Source organism: Giraffa tippelskirchi, chromosome 5 (genome assembly GCF_054371585.1).
Source record: "Giraffa tippelskirchi isolate mGirTip1 chromosome 5, T2T-mGirTip1v1.2.pri, whole genome shotgun sequence".
NCBI lineage: Eukaryota > Metazoa > Chordata > Mammalia > Artiodactyla > Giraffidae > Giraffa > Giraffa tippelskirchi.
Genome location: NC_137279.1, coordinates 47,873,757 through 47,893,336, shown reverse-complemented (window position 1 = coordinate 47,893,336; position 19,580 = coordinate 47,873,757). Strand labels below are relative to the sequence as shown.

The following is a 19,580-nucleotide window of genomic DNA, read 5'->3' as shown; positions in this document are numbered from 1 at the left end:
TTCTGCCCAGGATAATTAAATGAATAAAATTAAAGTGTATTAGTGTTTTTATTGCATGGCTAGTATTTTTCATTTTGCTTCTTTTGCTTTGTTTTTTTGTTTGTTTGTTTGTTTTTTTTAATCTCAAGTTTTCCATCTAAACTGCAGTAGCCTGAGAGTGGCAAGAATTTAGAAGTGGCTAGGAATTTATACTGTATCAACATTAGAAGTCATTAGTTCAGTTCGGTCACTCAGTCATGTCCAACTCTTTGCGACCTCATGGACTGAGCACGCCGGGCTTTCCTGTCCATCACCAACTCCCAGAGCTTGTTCAAACTGATGTCCATTGAGTTGGTGATGCCATCCAACCATCTCATTCTCTGTCATCCCCTTCTCTTCCTGCCTTCAATCTTTAGAAGTCATAAAATAGCACAACTATTTTATGTTGTCAACCATGTTATTGTTTCTTAAAGTTGTCTAAATACCTCAAGGACTTTTAGTAAATGGATATGCAATGAAAACTTGGAAGTGCAAGTCATTTCTGGTGTAGTTGCAAACCTTAGTTATTAAGAACAAAAAGCACTTGACATACTGTGTTTTAGTTCCCTTGTTAAATTATTTTACAGCTGAAGACTAAGCTTTGTGAAGCCAGGTACTGTTTTTGTATTGTTCGGTTCTTATTCTTAATTGCCTAAATAGTATCTGGCTTAATACATAATTGTTAAATGAACAAATCAATGAATGACTTCTTAAAATGATGGCATAAATTTAGTCACTTAAGAATTGAACCGTTTTTTTAGGATTGAAAGTGTGAAAGTGTTAGTCACTCAGTTGTGTCTGACTCTTTGCGACACCATGGACTGTAGTCCACCAGGCTCCTCTGTCTATGGGATTCTCCAGGCAAGAATACTGGAGTGGGTTACCATTTCTTTCTCCAGGGGATCTTCCTGACCCAGGGATTGAACCCGCATCTCCTGCACTGCATGTAGATTCTTTACCACTGAGATTATGTACCTTAAATATGGGCTTCCATGATGGCTCAGATGGTAAAGAATCTGCCTACAATGCAGGAGACCCAAATTTGATCCCTGGGTTGGAAAGATAACCTGGTGAAGGGGATGGCTACCCACTCGAGTATTCTTGCCTGGACAATTCCATGGACAGAGGAGCCTGATAGGCTACAGTCCATGGAGTCACACAGAAGAGTTTCTTTGCCTTTTATTTCTTTGAAAAAAAAAGGGGGAGGGAAAGGCAATGATGAAAATTATAGCATAAAATATGACTATAATCTTAGTGGTCTTGTTGAATGGCTTTTTAAAATTAATTTTTTATTGATATATAGTTGACTTAAAATATTAGGCTCTTTTTAATTTGAGGATTAAAAACTTCAGGGGAACCTAGTCATGGGAGGCAGTCCATACTTTTTGAGTTTTAGCTCTGGGAGCTTGACCAGGTTCTCACAGTAAATGTTGGAGAAAAATTCCCTCATGCTTCTGGCAGGGGGAGGGGAAGAGGAGCCACTCTGAAAAACACTTGAGCACTTTGCCCTTCCTAACAATGCTTCCCTCAGAACAAATTAGTTTATCATATCCTAACCTGCTGGAGTGTTACTGGAGCCTAATGGACCTGGAGGAAGGGAAATACCTGCTCCAGTCAGCTCTAGTAGATAGGAAATACTAACCTCCTCTCTGCCTTCCATGTGGGAAGAGGGAAATATCCAACTCCAGTCCACTCTAGCCATTCTCTCACCTAAAGAGACAGAACAAAAAAAAACCAAAAAAAAAACCCCAAGAAACACTTGTGATGCACTTGTGATGTTCACAGTCCAGAAGCACTGGCTCATTAAAAGGCAGAAGCCCAATCACAAGACTGCTTTTGCTCTACGATTCACTACTTCACTGCTAAAGGTCTGTTTAAGCCGTTCCTTTTGCCGAGGACATCATATCCAGCTATCAAGAAGAAAAAATCATAAGGCATACCAAAAGGGGAGAAACACAGTTTGAAGAGAAAGAAGTGTCAGAACCAGATATAACAGAGATATTGGAGTTACCAGACTGGGAATTTAAAACAGCTGTGATGGATATGCTAAGGGCTCTTATGGATAAAGTAGACAGTATATAAAAACAGATGGACAATGCTAGCAGAGAGACAGAAATCCTAAGAAAGAAACCACAAGAAATGCTAGAAATAAAAAAATGCTGTAGCAGAAATGATTCATTTCTTTAATATCTACCAATATTACTATCTGCTAATATCTACTGGGTATGGTTGAGGAAAGAATATTACTCACTGCTAAAGTGGAATGATCTACGAAGCCATGAAAGATGTGGAGGTACTTAAATGCATATTGCTAAATGAAAGAAGATAATCTGTTAAGTCTGTCTGTATGGTACAACTCCAATTATATCACATTCTGGAAAAGGAAAAACTGGAGACAGAAAAAGACCCATGGTTGCTATAGGTTGAGTTGAGGGGAGGGGTGAATAGGTGGAGCCCAGGATTTTTAGGGTGGTGAAAATATTCTGTTTGCTACTTTAATGATAGATATATGTTATTGCATATTTATGAAAGCTCAGAAAATTTACAACAACAAAAGTGAACCCTAATGTAAACTGTGGACTTTAGGTGCTTATAATGTGTCATGCATGTAGGTTCACTGATTGTAACAAATGTGGTGTGGAGGGCATGTTGATATGGGAGTGGCTATGAGTGTGTGGGGGGCATGGAGTATATGGGTGATCTCTGTACCTTCTTCTCATCTTTGCTGTCATCCTAAAAGTGCTCAGAAATTTGTTATATAAATAACATGAAATTAAAACAGTATAGCATGCGAGAAAAAATATCTGAAAGTTGATGTATCTTTCAAGATATTTTTCTTGAGTATTTTCATGTCATAATATTGCTTCAAAATTGTCGTTTGTTGTTTAGTTGCTAAAGTTGTGTCAGGCTCTTTGCAACTAAATGGACTGTAGCCCACCAGGCTCATCTCCATGGGATTTCCCAGGCAAGAATACTGGAGCAGGTTGCCATTCCCTACTCCAGGAGATCTTCTTGACCGTAGGGATCAAACCTGCATCTCTTGCATCTCCTGCATTACAGGTGGATTCTTTACCTCTGAGCCATCAGGGAAGCCCATAGTCAGCCTTTTATCATAAGTTAATTGAAAACACTGGGCTTCCCTGGTGGTTCATATGGTAAAGAATCTGCCTACAATGCGGGAGACCTGGGTTCAATCCCTGGGTCAGGAAGATCCCCTGGTAAAGGGAATGGCTACTCATTCCAGTATTCTTACCTCGAGAGTTCTATGGACAGAGGAGCCTGGTATATAACAGTTCATGGAGTTGCAGAGTCGAGCATGACTGAGCGACTAACACTTTTCACAATTCAAAGCACAGCTATTTCTGTGTGTATCTTTTGTTTCTGCAACTGAGCTGTAATAAGACCCATTTCAGCTTAATAGTGTACATGGACATTTTTCAGTCATGTCAGGTCCGTGTTAATGCGCTTCACCACATGAAGTCAGTGGAATAGTCTCAGCCTTGTTCACAAAGCCCTGGTCTCTCAACTCCCCTTGTTTAATTTGCATTTTCTATTTTTCCTCATCACTTTCATTTCAAAATTGCTCCATTGAAGGGAAATTGTGGCCTTTAAAATCAATTTGAATTTTTTTAGGAATAGCAGCTTATTAAGAAAATAGTAATTGTTTTATATGCTGTATGTAGTCCTAGGAACACTATTGTGCTTTAGAACTCATTTTTTCTTTTATTCCTCCTTCACTTTCCCCTGATCATGAATTCTCCTATTCCTGATAGCATTTTGGTACCTCTGTTCTCTTAGTCTGGGTGCCTTTTAGGCCCACTGTAAGGCTATACTGTCACCTTTACCAATAATTTTTAATCCTATACTGCATGCTTCACTAATGCTTCCCTAGATATTTTAAATTTGAAGCTTCATGTTGGTGAAATAAATTAGACCTTCCTTTATCAGTGTTTTCTCAAATACGTTTACATAAAATGATGGCTACTGCCAGAGTCAAGCTCCAGCAGCCAGGGAATCACCCTGAAGGGATGAACGGTGTCGGCAGAGAATGATGCAGCCTCTCACTCAAAGTACTGGACTGCATGTTTATTTTAAGCATCAGGTTTTCTTTATACTTTTACAAAAGCATTAGGTCAGAGGTTTGACATCTTCAGTTTCCCCTCACCCAGATTTACTGTCTCCATAAATCATTGTTGTCCTTCAGAGTTCCCTCTTAAGAGTCCTTGTGATTACATTGTAACTCATGTTTGTCTCTGGGCTGCATACCACATTCCTCAGTTTATTTCTTATCTTTCTAAATCCTGCTTGAGCGCATTAACTCCTAAAAAGGCTTCTAGCTATTAGTATCTCTAAAATTTCTAGTCTCTATAAGCTATAGTAAAATATACCAACACTACAACATACCTTAAACTTTTAGCTTCTAACTATTCTTAATTATTCCCAAACCCTAAACTCAGCAAACTTCTTTTGCCATAAACATTTCCCTCACAAGCAGGTCTCAATAACAGTCTTTCCCATGACCTCAAGCTGCGGCCTGTGTGCTCATCCTGGAACATTCTTTGTAAAGGTCCTTGAACAAATGTAACTTTATGGATTATTTCCTGGGCAACTGCAGAAGGCTTTGTGCTTTCTCATGCAAGAACAATAAGCACCTTAGCATTCTTTCCAGCCAACTCAACCGAAGGAAGGAAAGGACAAGTCAGAATCACAAGACCTAACTCCTTCATCCCAGGACCGTGCCTGTGGGATGAGGAGAGGGGGTTGGGGCCGTGCCTCCATTTTGTCAGTAATGCCTGACACGGCTCCTGACAGGCTATGTATGCTCCGTAGTGTTCAACTCTTTGAGACCCCCATGGACTGGAGCCCACCAGCCTCCTCTGTACATGGAGTTTTCCAGGCAAGAATATTGGAGTGGGTTGCCATTTCCTTCTCCAGGGGATCTTCTGACCCAGGGATAGAACCTGCATCTCTTGTGTCTCCTGCATTGGCAAGCAGATTCTTTACCACTCAGCTACCTGGGAAGCCAATCAGTTTAGTAATTGATTACAACTCTGTATTTCTCCTGATTAGCTTCTTTTGGACTCTATTTAATATGATGTAATATTATATGTTGCGTGTGTGTGTGTATGTGTATGTGTATTCTCTCCTAAATTTTATAGGCTAGGGATAATTCAGTTTAATATATTGACCATCTTCTAAAAAGCAGCATCATGACAGCTTTTATTTCATGTGATAAGTTAGATTTTGCTGCTTACCATTTCAAAGATTATACATTTTAAAAGCAAAGAGGCTTAGTATTCAAAATAATTATTTGCAATTCCATTTCAGATATGACTTTTTTTTTTTTTTTTTTTTGCAGTTTAGAATAGTGCTTTTCTACTATTAAGTCAATATGAATTACCTAACGGTATTTTTAAGATGCAGGTTCGGATTCCATAGTTGTGGGATACTCTTAAGCTCCCAGTTGAATCCAGGCTTCTGGTACTAGCAGTTGTCACCTTCTGTCATTTTGGGAGGAGGATATTATCAAGAAGGCTTCTTTCAGTGATGGCTGAAATCTCCTGTCATTCAGATGTCCTCCCAGCTGGTAGGTCTTACTGTGAAGACAGAAACTAGGTTAGTGATTCCTTAAGGATCTTTCATGCCTGCAAGGTCCTTTTGCCTTCCATCTATATGACCCCACCCCTCAGAGGAAGAAGGGCACCTCACTTGAGGAGAGGCTGGACCCATTCTTTTAACTGACCTCTAAACTAAGAATGTTAGGAACTTTATTTGTGTTTGTAGTATATATAGAGGCAGACTTACATTTTAGTTTGGAGACATAGGCTTGGCATGACAAGTGCAAGTAAAATTTAATGAATCTAATAATTTAAGTGTAGCAGACAGTCCCATTTAATAGAATACTTCAGTAAATCTTTTTGAAAAGTGAATATAAGGAATTCCAGTCATGTTTGACTCTTTGTGACCCCGTGGACTGCAGTACGCCAGGCTTCCCTGTCCACTATCTCCTGGAGTTTGCTCAAACTCATGTCCATTGAGTCAGTGAAAAGTGAATATAAGACATTCTTTTTTTAAAAAAATGATATTTCCCTAATTTTCATTTTTGTTAGTGTTTCTGTTATTGGCTTTTTAAAAAGAAGTGTTATTCTATATGGGCACACATTTTCACTTTTGAAATTATTTCATAAAATTTCACACTTGCTGCATAAACAGTAATATGGGAAAAGCATGGTGGTGTACACTTTTTTCCCTTAGAACACGCTAAGTAATTTGCATGGTTACCAGATGAGAATTTTGTTTGCCCATAACTAAGCATTTAATATAAAATCGTGAAAACTGTATTGTGTTTGTTGAAAAATTTGAATGAAGGTGGAGACCTTTTTTTTTTTTTTGCTTTTATCTTTGAAATAGTACAAGTTTTGAGAAGCACAAAAGACTAAAATTTGTCTATTCAATCTGAAATTTGCCTCTTGACCTCCAGGAATATTATTTTGGAAAAATTTGTCAGTTTTCTTTTAAAGATCTCAACCATTATTGGTCTTGGCAGTCTAGTTGAAAGTACTTCTCTATGTAAATGCACATGTTCGTTTAGCAAATATTTATTCACTGGGTAAAATGTGCAAGGCACTGTGGGAGACACTGATGAGGTTACAGAGGTACCAGATGCAGTTCATCTTTTAAGGAAAACCTCATTGCCTTTAATGCATTTATCAATCAATCTGAGTTCACTGGTCTTCCTTCATGGTGTGAGGAAATCTTTAGGTCTTCTTATTTGATTTGATTACAGTTTGTCTGTGGTATTTTACAGAAAAGTGTAGATATACTTTGTCTCTCTTCCCCACTCTGTTACCAGACAGCATCTTTAATCTCATCAGTGAGATGATGTTTATCATCTGTATCTGTTATCTTGTATTTAAATAGTTTAAGTGAATTATTTAATATCTTCTTTTGCATATAAGTATGTCCTGGGTCCACTAAGTTTCAGTGCTTTTGTCTCTAACAAATTAAGCAATCTTTTTTTTCAGATTGCATTTAAACTCTTTATTTTGAGAGCCTTTCTTGGGGCTCCGTACACTTCTATTTTGCATTTATTCTTCATGTCAGATAAAGTCTTCTCTGCTCTCCAATAGTGTGGAGGGAGGAGGTGAGAGAAATGTTTGAACGAGTGCAAACGGTAGGACAGGCTTGTCCCATCTCCACAACAGGACACGAGGCCTGGGTGTGGGGAGGTTAGAACCCTCCCAGTGAGATTGAGCCATTGCGTGGGCATTCTGTTGCTTTCCTTTTCTAAAGGAAGGACAGAGCCATATTCATGTTAGAGGTAAAGAGCTTTCTTTGCCCCAACAATCTCTCCTTCTCAGACTTTAGAATAGAGCTGAACTAATCAGAGGAGTCAAATTACGTCATCTCTTGGGTGTCTTCCCCCCCCCCATAACAGCTTTATTGAGATATTCACACACTGTACCACACTGTACCATTTACTCATTTAAAGCATATAAGTTAGTGGTTCTTAGTATATCTATAGAGTTGTGGAACCATCACTGTAATCAATTTTAGAACATTTAGTCACTCCAAAAGAAATTCTGAACCTCTTAGAGGTAGTTCTCACTTCCCCATCCTTCACTGCTCCCACCCCAGCCCTTTGCAACCACTGGGCTACTTTCTTCCTCTATGGATTTGACTATTCTGGATATTTTGTATCAACAGACTCGTACAATAGGTGATCTTTTGTGACTGACTCCTTTCACTTAGCATTATTTTTTCAAGGTTCCTCCATGCTATAGCATAGCAAAATTTTATTTCTTTTATATGGCTGAATAATAGTCCATTGCATGTCTATATCACACTTTGTTTATCTACTTATCAGTTGGTTGACATTTGTTTCTTTTCATCTTGGAAATGTTATGAACAGTCCTGGTATGAACATTCATGTACAAAATTTTGTGCCCTGCAGGTTTTCATTACTTTTGTCTGTGTATCGAGGAGTGGAATTGCTGAGAAAACTCTATGTTTGAATTTTTGAGGAATTGCCAGATTGTTTTCCAAAGTAGCTCTTTATTATTTTTTGAAGCCATTTCTTCCACCTGTTTTCACTTTCCCTGCCTTGATTAAGGTCTTGATGCCTCTTGCCTGACTGAAGAGACTCACATGTAGGCAGTGGCACAGTGGCTAAGAGTGTAGATTGTGGAGTCAGATGAAATTAGTGCCTGCTGCTGCTGCTGCTGCTAAGTCGCTTCAGTCGTGTCCGACTCTGTGCGACCCCATAGACGGCAGCCCACCAGGCTCCGCCATCCCTAGGATTCTCCAGGCAAGAATACAGGAGTGGGTTGCCATTTCCTTCTCCAGTGCATGAAAGTGAAAAGTGAAAGTGAAGTCGCTCAGTCGTGTCCGACTCTTAGCGACCCCATGGGCTGCAGCCTACCAGGCTCCTCCGTCCATGGGATTTTCCAGGCAAGAGTACTGGAGTGGGATGCCATTGCCTTCTCTGAATCAGTGCCTAGCATGTGACAATAGAAAGTTACTGAACTTCTGCCTACCTCAGTTTCCAGCTAAAGAATTATATGTTCCTATCTTCCATGCAGTTAGATGTGGCCATTTGACTTATTGTGGCCAGTGAGATGTAAACAAACATTGTGTGTGATTTCCAGGATGGATCTTTGGAGGGAGCTTACTGAGGGGGATTGTGTTAGTCTGTTGCTTTTACTTCTTCTTGCTGCCTGGAATTGAATACACCGTTTGGTGCTCTAGTAGCATCTTGGTTTCACCAGTAACTATTCAGGGGAGCTGGATGCCTGGTCACCATGGATCTGTCATTCCAGTTCAAGCATCTCAATTTCTTGCCTTCGTTTACATGAGAGAAACAATAGAATCCTATGTGATCAAGACACTGTAATATTGAATTTTCTAGATACAACCACATCTGTTTTGAAATTAATTTTACTACCACCAACCTTTCCCTTACCCTGTGCCTTTCCAGTCTATAGGTTTTTTTCATGACTGGCCCCTTCATATTTTTACAACTTTATCTCTTGCTGCAGCATGCAATTCAGCCACAAGGACTGCCCTCTTGCTGACATCTTTGCATCTTAAGTGCTGTTCCTATTGTCTGCAGTGCCGACGTCGCCTTTTAACCTCATTAACTCAGCAAATTCTTACCCCTTCTGTAGTTTTGATTTCGTTGATCATTTTTGATGAGTTCTGTTCTGACAACTCTTTGTTTCTAATCTTGAATTTTCCTGGATCTTTGTTACACGTTTTGACTAAAACATTTGTCATTTTTGCATGAAGGCTGTTTTAAGAGTAGAATGTAGGTAAAAATGAGTGTGGGCTCTGACGTCAGCTAACATCCAAAGTTATCCATCAATACTGGACTTGTAGCTACATATGGCTCTTGTCTACCCTAATCTCACTCAATTCCTTACCCTTTCTTAACATGGTTTCCCCTATCCTTTCTTCTGTATCGCCTGGAACGTGCTTTATCATCAGCAAAACTCCAGGCAATATCCTGAAGGTCTTCCCTGAGTGTTCTCTTCTTATTGCTCTAGGTGAAATCAGTGCTTCCTGTCCTTCCAGGTAGTGGCTGTTTTTTCTCATATCCTATGTTCCTTGGTGTCTAGAGAAACTGCGTGTCTTTCTTGCTCCCACTGCTGCTTTTAGATCATTTCTCTTCTCCTTCGAAGTTACCAGGTCCTTTGAAGCATTTGCCTTTATATCCCCGTCACCTCACCTTCCATTTACTCCTTTACATTCATGACCCACTCTTTCTTTCCTCATCCTTACTCCTTGTGTCATCCTTGGTGTAGTGAATATCCACCCAACACCTGGCCTCTTCATCCCTATTTCTTATTATCTTTGCCTTTATCCCAGTTTAGCTACCTCTTCCTGTGGCCATACTCCGGAACCTGTGGTGACCAATAACTATTACTTCTGTCACATCAATATCAGGGTTCCCACTCTCCACCTACTACTGTCTTACAGATGTCTAGCACAGTGCTGATACCACATAATGGGTGGGACGGCAAACATTGTTGCTGTTCCTGCTTCTCTGTTTCTGTTGTAGCATCAGCAGTTCTTGAAAGTAAGAACTGTATCTTATTATGATCCCTATTTCTACAGAACCTACCATAGTCCATTGTACAAAACAGTTCTTAGTGATGTTTATGGGCCCAGTAAAATAAAGAGCAGTAACAATAGGAAGAATTTGTCTTTCAAAAGATCCTTTTATCAGAAAAAAAGATAATTAAAATTTACCATTTAAATATCACATGGTTTTAAAAAGCCATTTGAGTAGTGACATTTCAAAAATTGTTTTCTTTCTCATTCCCTCAGGGGGAAAGTAGATGTTATAATTTATTGCCGTTGGGATTCTTTAATTTTAGTCAAGGTTGATCAATTATAAATTTCCATCATCCAAAGATGATTATAACTGAGCTATAAATAGGAAGATTGCTTTTTAGTAAAATGAGTCTGCTTACCTGAAAAGAATTAATTATCTTTTCAGTGTTAGAATACTTTTTACTACTCACTTAATGAATGGAAAGGAGAGGGGAGTGGATGTGTTAGGATTTTCTCAGCCATTCTTATAATCTGTGTAGAAAAATAGAAATATTTGATGCTACTGTATTATTTCTGATTTTTTTTGAGATAAGAGAAAGATATGTAAAAGTTTTCTACTTATTTGGGTTCGATGTTGACTTTCTAGAACATTTAAAACTAATTTGTACCAACAGTTTTCCCAGAAGCACTAGTTTCATTATTAGTGTATTTATGTGTGGTTGCTCATTATATCCATGAATATTTCAGTAAATAACTTCTACTTATATTGCTATTATACTTGTCAATAATTTTTCATAGTTAGATATATGAAGGACTTGAAAATGATTTGGAAAAATATTCCAAGCATTTATAAACATTCAAGATTTTATAAAACTCTGAATTTCTATAAGGTTAAACTTTTTAATATATTAATATGTTTTTTATCCAGCACTTGAGGTATTTCAAATAGTATCTGGAAACATCTTTTAGAGTTTGCCATTAAAAAATCTCCTAGGTAATAATAACATGGTGATGATTATAAGGAGCACTTCCTATATACCAAGCACAGTAAGTTTTTCCCATATTTTATTTAATTCTCATTATAGCCACATAATTTTGGTATTATTATTATTCCCACTTTAGTTCAGTGGTTTAGAGAAAGTAAACTGAAAATTCAGTCCCAGGCCTTATGGCTTCATTGTCAATGATTTACTCATTGTATTTTTCTTGTAGTGCCTAATTGAGGAACAAATACAGACTTGATCTGTGAGAAATTAATTTAAAATCATGCATCCAACAAGAGATCAAACTCAGTAAATTTAATCTCTTTAAAAGACAACACAGCTGAAAATGGGCAAATTATATGAATAGGCAGTTCACACAAAAGAAACCATGAATGGTGAATGGACTTGCAAAGATGCTTAAGCTCTATTTATCAAGAGAATACCCAGTAAAAGCACAATGAGATAATATTTCACACCCATCAGGCTGACAAAAAGTAAAATGATTGTCAACAGGGTTGACAAGTTATGTATTTAAGAGAACTGTACTGCTGCGGAGAATTCCATGGACAGAGGAGCCTGGTGGGCTACCTTCCATGGGGTCCCAAAGAATTGGACATGAATGAGCAACTAACACACACACACACACACACACACACACACTGCTGCGGGAGTATGAATTTTTACAACAGCTTTGGAGAGCTGTTTGTTGACATGTAAAATATTTCAAGATGTGTATTCTTATAACGCAGCAATTTCACTTCTACAAATATGTGCTCTAAAGCAGCAAAAGTCAAAGTGGGGTTCTGAAACTTTTGGGCTTCCCCCAAGGTACTTTCAGAGGATCTATAAGGTGAAAACCATTTTTATAATAATATTAAGACGGTATTTGCCTTTTTCAATCTAATTTTCTCATGATCATACAGTGAATTTTCTCAGAAGCTCCATGATAACTGATTATTCAGCAGATTGAGTTCAGAAACATTAATGAGAATTTAGCTGCATTTATTAAGCCATACACTTAAAAGATTTGCATAAATATGTAACAGTGCCACTCTCCTCACTAATTTATTTTTGTTTTGTGAAATATAGTTATTTTCATAAAAATATATTATATCAACATGTAGTAGAATTATCATCTTAAATGAATTAATAAGTATTTTTAAAATTTCCTAATTTTAGTCTTTAATATAGGAAATATGGATAGATGTTACCTGCATAATAAGTAAAACCTCTTTGGAGTCCTTCGGTAATTTTTTTTTTTTTGCATTGCATTTGTATTATGTATTGGAGTATAGTTGATTTACAGTGTTGTGTTCATTTCAGGTGTATGGCAAATGATTCAGTTATATGTATACATATATCCATTGTTTTTCAGGTTCTTTTCGCATAGTGATTATTACAGACTATTGAGTAGAGTTTTCTGTGCTGTACAGTAGGTTCTTGTTAATTATGTAGTACTGTGTATATGTTAAGTCCAGAATGGTTTCGAAAATCATTGTATATATGTACGGTGCAAATGTTCGCCATAGTATTGTTTTTAAGAGTAAAATAATAAACCCAAATGTCCATCAATATAGATATGATGCCAATTCTATCAATGTGGAATGGTAAAATAAATTGTGATATATCTTTATATATATACGTACATACATATATACACACACATTCATACACACACATTCATCCATATTTCTCAGATATTCCTTACCTTATGTGTCAAAATGTTTTTGAGACTGTATTTTTCTATTTATAAGTGCACAATAAAAATAGATGCAAAGTTTATTAAAAATTAAATATCAGTTCATAATATTGCAAGTTTGTTGACCTTCACCTAGAAGAGTTAGCCACTCAGTTGTGTCAGACTCTTTGACACGCTATGGACTATAGCCTCCAGGCTCCTCTGTCCATGGAATTCTCCAGGCAAGAATACTGGAGTAGGCTGCCATTCTCTTCTCCAGGGGATCTTTCCAACCCAGCGATTGAACGTGGGTCTCCTGCATTGCAGGCGGATTCGTTACCGTTTGAGTCACCAGGGAAGCAAGGTAGAAATAAAAGTGGTACCAAACAGAAGCTACTCCATTTGACTAGAATGCATGATAAGCACCTTTTATAGGACTTGGTTTTTCAGAATGTAGAACATGTTTGTTGTTTTATTTCAAGAGTACTGTACTGTGTGCTTATTGAAAAAGAAGCATCATTTAATTGGCTCTTTGTATATACACTTCCACTGTAACGGCTTAAACAGATAGGAACTTATTTTCTGATTCAAAGTCTGGATGTTGGTAGCTGCTGGCTGTTGGATGTTATCAGGGTCTTTCTGTCTGATAGTATTTGTTCTCTTATTGTTTCTTGTGCTCAAAAGGTTGAAATGGGCAAAATGCCTCTCATTAGAAATATAGTTGATTCTTTTTATTTACCACAAACTCTAAATTAGCCAAAACTGAATCATTGCTCCTAGGTAATATTCAGAGCTAGATTCCTATAAGATTCCTATAAGTCACTGGGCGTATTTTAACAACAATCAATATATAACCCTATTTTGTATGTGTTTCTGTTTAAAGATATATTATTTAATGTATATTGCTGGTTGACTAACACTGCACTCATCTCTAGCAGTACTATAACTCATTCCTGAATGAAGCTTATCTAACACACGTGTTTCCTGGGTAACATATATCATAGCTTCCTGTGCTTAGGACACTAGATAGCATTGCAGTACTATGATAGCTGGCCATTTAAAATAGCGAAAGCACCAATGAAAAGCGAAAAAAAAAAAAGAGAAGTGTGGCACTAGATAGACCATACAAAGGGTACTTGTTTACAGTATGAGAGCTGAGACAAGAAAGCAGAGTGTCCCTTTGTTTGACCTCAGCTGGGAACATGTGCATTGGGTGACTCAAATTTTTTCCCTCTCTGCACATATCCACAGATGGCTGCAGAAATGCTGCAGGTGTTGATTTGGAGTTATAAATAAATTTTAGTGAGTCGGCAGATTTTCTAGTAAAGAATCCATGAGTAATGAGGATCAGCTGTATTCCTTTACAAGACATTAGCCGAAACTGGGTAACATGGTCTGTTCTCAGAACAACCAGTGTCCGTGGGCATGAGATTTTTACTAGTTTAGACCAGTGATGATTTATCCCCCTGGATTTGGCAACCTGCATGCTCTGAAATCAAAAGATCTCCTGTATTTCAATAAATCACAGTTCTCTTGGCAGAGAAGAGTGAAGTGGTTGTTGGGTAAGCAAAGGACAGTGCCTGCTGTATGCCCAAACAAGAGCTTGGCATCTGGAAGGGAGCCAGTACATTTTTGCTGAAGAAAGAATTAGTGAATGGATGACAGGGTCAGTTTTGAAAACAACCTTTGATATCTCTCATACCTCAAAGATTTTTCCATTTGCATCTGAAATTTTTTTAAAAGTGGTATTTTGACTGGCTAACTCCAAGTCAAAGTGAAAGATACTGTAAGAGAATAAAGAGATATTACTTTATATGGATTAACTTTGAGTTGAATAAATCAGCAAATTCTTAGTTGCAGCAGATGAGATTGAACCAGGACCCCCTGCATTGGGAACACAGAGTCATAGCCACTGGACCAACAGGGAAGTCCAAATAAGTCAGAGAAAATAATAAAAAATGAAACATCAGTTGAAGTTGAAACTTGTGTTCAGAAAATGACTGAGTAGCCCAAATTTCATTTGATTGAACTTTTAAAAAATTTTTTCATATTGTTTCTTTTTAGAAATGATTGTTTTTATATGTTGAAGGATATTAACTCTAGAAATAAAAGTTTTTAAATATACTATGATAATATAGATATCATTATTTTAAATTATCAGGTTCTCGTATCTAAGAGTAAAAATATTTTAGTTTTTAATACCACCATTTGTAGCAAACACCAGTTAAAAATAAAATCAGTTAATAAAATATAATTTCATTTGCATTTTGTTTAAACAAAGTATATATTTGTATTTACTATTCCCAACATTGTAATAAACTGTAATTCAAATTCAATCTCTTTCTCTCTGTGTCCTGCCTTAGACCAAGAACAATTTAAAGTCATTAAATAGTAGTACATATTGGCTTTTCATTATTATGCTTATTTGGTTATAGAAGTAAAATAATATTATTATATAAAATTGGAAAAGAGGAAAAAAAGGGAAAATCACCCCAATTTGTATCACTCAAAGAAAAATTTAAACAATTTGGTCTATTTCTCCCCCCCACCCCACATTTCAAGAACTTAATTTCATAAAGTATATGTAACGTGAAAAATCCATTCAACTTTCTAGGTAGCCTTTATTATTATTATTATAGATTAGAATAGCTTACAACTTTAAGGACAGAATTATATTTATTACTATCATTTGTAGAGCAATAAACGAAGCAGCTAGGATTAAAGTTTGCTTCTTCTAGAACTTTTTATGCTCAGTTTACCTTCTCTATTCCATATCTGTTTGCATACTGAGCTGGAGTCCCAATTTCAGGGCAAATGAAATTGTCTTCTTGTACATTTTTAACTTCCATTTTGGTCCATTGTCATAGTTTCTCCTGTCTTTTCTCTCTAGACCTCTTTTCATGTTGAACACTCTGGTAGTTCTCTCCCCTTCCTATACCTTCTCGAAGCAAAATTTCTATTCCCAGAAATCTCAGCTAAGTGTTTAGAGAAAAATAATATGATTATCTGATTAAGGTAATCCATACTGAGTTACAAATAAATTATAGTCATAAGTCTTTTGCAGTGATGTGTACATTTTATCTGAGCTATCAAGCTCAGAAAGGTTTTTGATAAGTATAATAGTGAGTGTAATATTGTGGGGCCATGAGAGAATCTTGTATTGGCATAGTACCTACTCGCTGAAGAGGGCCACACGGGCATGAAAACCCTTACAAACGACTCCTGTTAACTCTCATTAGTTGGCTATCAGCTGATGATCATTCTCTTTATAAATATCTTGGGAATTAATAATTATAATGAATTGACTGGTGAAACATTTAGTCCTCTGTCTCCTGTGGGCTTGTCTTTTAAGGTTTCTTTGGGACTAGGTCAGCACAGTGTTTGTTTTTGTTTTATAAACTTAAAATGCCACTTTATTCAAAATTGAGAATGAGTTATTTGAGATTTCATTATTGCTTACTTCCAAGAGGACTTGAGGAAATTTAGAATTAAAAGTTAAACAAAGTAATATACTAATGATAAAGTATAAGGGGAAAATTTTAAAGTAGCTAGAAGGAGAAAATGGTCTCTAGACCTCTGAAATGAACAGATTAATACAATTAGATTGTGAATTTGACTTTTGGATTTCTCACTGTTGGAGCTAAAATGAAAATGTGCTGCTGTTTTATTTTTTAACTAGAGGAAGCATGATTGATGATTCATTTATACTGATAAAGTGTACTCTGAAGTTGAAACCAAGATGAACATCTTTTGCCATTTTGAAGGCTTAGGTTATAGTATATTAATGAAAATATTGACCAGATTTTCTTGTACCTTCTTTGAAATTTTACCTATGGTACTTTTATATTATGATTATGCAGTATGATATTTATAATAGCAATACTTATATATTTAAAGCATATCTGATTTCAGTCTTTAGGAAAAAGCATTTTTTTCCTTCATCCTAATTTAAAACTATTTTAGATTTTAAGATGACTTAGGGAAATCGAATGTATTAATGTCTCTTAGACTTATCAGAATTGTATTACTCGACTAGGCCAAAGAGATTTCCTATTTAGAAATACAGATGCTGTCACTGGAACAATTCATTTTGGTCACAGCTTTCTTCACTTATATGTCCTCTGCCTAAAAAACATCTTTAAGTCTCTAGGTTTCAATTCTTAGCTGTTAGAATGACCCATAGCACAGCTCACAGTATTCAATTTTGTAGAGAAACATATAATGAGAGTTTAAATCTGTACTCTTGCAAAAATGTTAATTTCTCCCTAACCTATAATAGATATTACTTTGCATAAAGCAAACAGAATTTTAGGAGCTATCACTGCCTTTTAATATTATTGAAGATATAACAGCCTTCTCTGATTTTAATTTCCACAAATGAAACTTTCGTAAAATGTTTTTTGCTTCTTGAGTCAGACCACTTTGATATTAATCATTCTGATCAAGTTGAAAACAGTAGCAATACAGATTTTAGTGAATGTAGGTTGAGCAGTGAAACACTTATGATGCAAGTCAAATTTTGAAACTAGAGGCAAGTATTAAGGGTACATGTGGGTTTCAGAAAAATGGTGAATTGTCTGTGTGCTTGAAAGGGATGATCAGATTTGTGGCATTTGTGGATTTTGCTCTTTTAGCAACCATGGAAGGGGCGTGGGATTTTCACACATGGCCTATAAATAGGCAAAATTATCTCAAGACTTTGAAAATATACTCAAAAGCCTCAGTTTTCACTCTACGCTTAGATGCTTTGTTAGCAGACACTTTATGTAAGTTATCTGGTGTAGCCTGCCCCACAGTCTTATGAATAATCACTTGTTCTCACTTTACAGAGAAGAAAATTAAGGCTAACAGGGGTTAGGAATTTACACTGCTGTTAGGGCATGGGTTTAGTGTCTCAGTCCCTTCCAGCTGCTCTAACAAAATGTCACAGACTGGGTAGTTTATATAAACAACTGAAAAATTTCCCCACAGTTCAGGAAGCCAAGACCAAGGTGCCAGCATGGTCACATTCTGGTAAGGGCCCTCTTCCTAGTTCATAACTGGCACGTTCTCACTTTGTCCTCACGTAGTGGAAGGGATAAGGGATCTATCTCTCTGGGGTCTCTCTTATAGAAACACCAATCCCTTCATCCAGAACTTGCAAATGTTCAAGCTGGTTTTAGAAAAGGCAGAGGAACCAGAGATCAAATTGCCAACGTCCAGTGGATCTTTGAAAAAGCAAGAGAGTTCCAAAAACATATCTACTTCTGCTTTATTGACTATGCCAAAGCCTTTGACTGTGTGGATCACAATAAACTGTGGAAAATTCTGAAAGACATGGGAATACCAGACCACCTGATCTGCCTCTTGAGAAACCTGTGTGCAGGTCAGGAAGCAACAGTTAGAACTGAACATAGTACAACAGACTGGTTCCAAATAGGAAAAGGAGTACGTCAAGGCTGTATATTGTCACCCTGCTTATTTAACTTATATGCAAAGTACATCATGAGAAACGCTGGGCTGGAGGAAGCACAAGCCGGAATCGAGATTGTTGGGAGAAATATCAATAACCTCAGATATGCAGATGACACCACCCTTATGGCAGAAAGTGAAGAAGAACTAAAGAGCCTCTTGATGAAAGTGAAAGGGGAGAGTGAAAAAGTTGGCTTAAAGCTCAACATTCATAAAACTAAGATCATGGCATCCGGTCCCATTGCTTCATGGGAAATAGATAGGGAAACAGTGGAAAGAGTGGCTGACTTTATTTTGGGGGGCTCCAAAATCACTGCAGATGGTGATTGCAGCCATGAAATTAAAAGACGCTTACTCCTTGGAAGGAAGGTTATGACCAACCTAGACAGCATATTAAGGGACAGAGACATTACTTTGTCAACAAAGGTCCATCTAGTCAAGGCTATGGTTTTTCCAGTGGTCATGTATGGATGTGAGAGTTGGACTATAAAGAAAGCTGAGCATAGAAGAATTGATGCTTTTGAACTGTGGTGTTGGAGAAGACTCTTGAGAGTCCCTTGGACTGCAAGGAGATCCAACCAGTCCATCCTAAAGGAGATCAGTCCTGGGTGTTCATTGGAAGGACTGATGTTGAAGCTGAAACTCCAATACTTTGGCCACCTGATGCGAAGAGCTGACTCATTGGAAAAGACCCTGATGCTGGGAAAGATTGAGGGCAGGAGGAGAAGGGGATGACAGAGGATGAGATGGTTGGATGGCATCACTGACTCAATGGACATGGGTTTGGGTGGACTCCGGGAGTTGGTGTTGGACAGGGAGGCCTGGTGTGCTGTGTTTCGTGGGGTCACAAAGAGTCGGACACGACTGAGCGACTGAACTGAACTGAACTGAATCCCTTCATCAGCATCTTACAGTGGAGTACAGGTCTTTGGTCTCCTTAAGTAGATTTGTTCCTAGGTATTTTATTCTTTTGATGCGATGGTAAATGGAAGTGTTTCTTGAATTGCTTTTTCTGATCTTTCGTTGTTAGTGTATAGAAATGCAGCCGATTTCTGTGTGTTAATTTTGTAACCTGCAACTTTTCCAAATTCATTGGTGGTTCTAGTAGTTTTCTGGTAGCATCTTTAGGATCTTCTGGTATATTATCATGTCATCTGTAAACAGTGACAATTTAGCTTCTTCCTTTCCAATTTGGACTCCTTTACTCCTTTTTTTGTCTTATTGCTGTAGCTGGGACTTCCAAAACTATGTTTAAAAAAGTGGTAAGAGTGGACACCCTTATCTTGTTCCAGATGTTAGAAGGACAACTTTAGGAGACCAAAGACAGTGAAAAAAGGAAGTTCCTGAGTAAGATGGTCAGCCTCTCTTGACTAACCTGTCTCAAATACTTTGCT

At 37.3% G+C, this 19,580-nt stretch overlaps 1 protein-coding gene across 5 annotated transcripts in view; it reads left to right on the top strand.

The window, feature by feature from the left end:
* SMYD3 (SET and MYND domain containing 3) overlaps positions 1-19,580 on the top strand; it is a 714,859-nt gene that overhangs the window by 119,298 nt on the left and 575,981 nt on the right. The window lies entirely within an intron of this gene.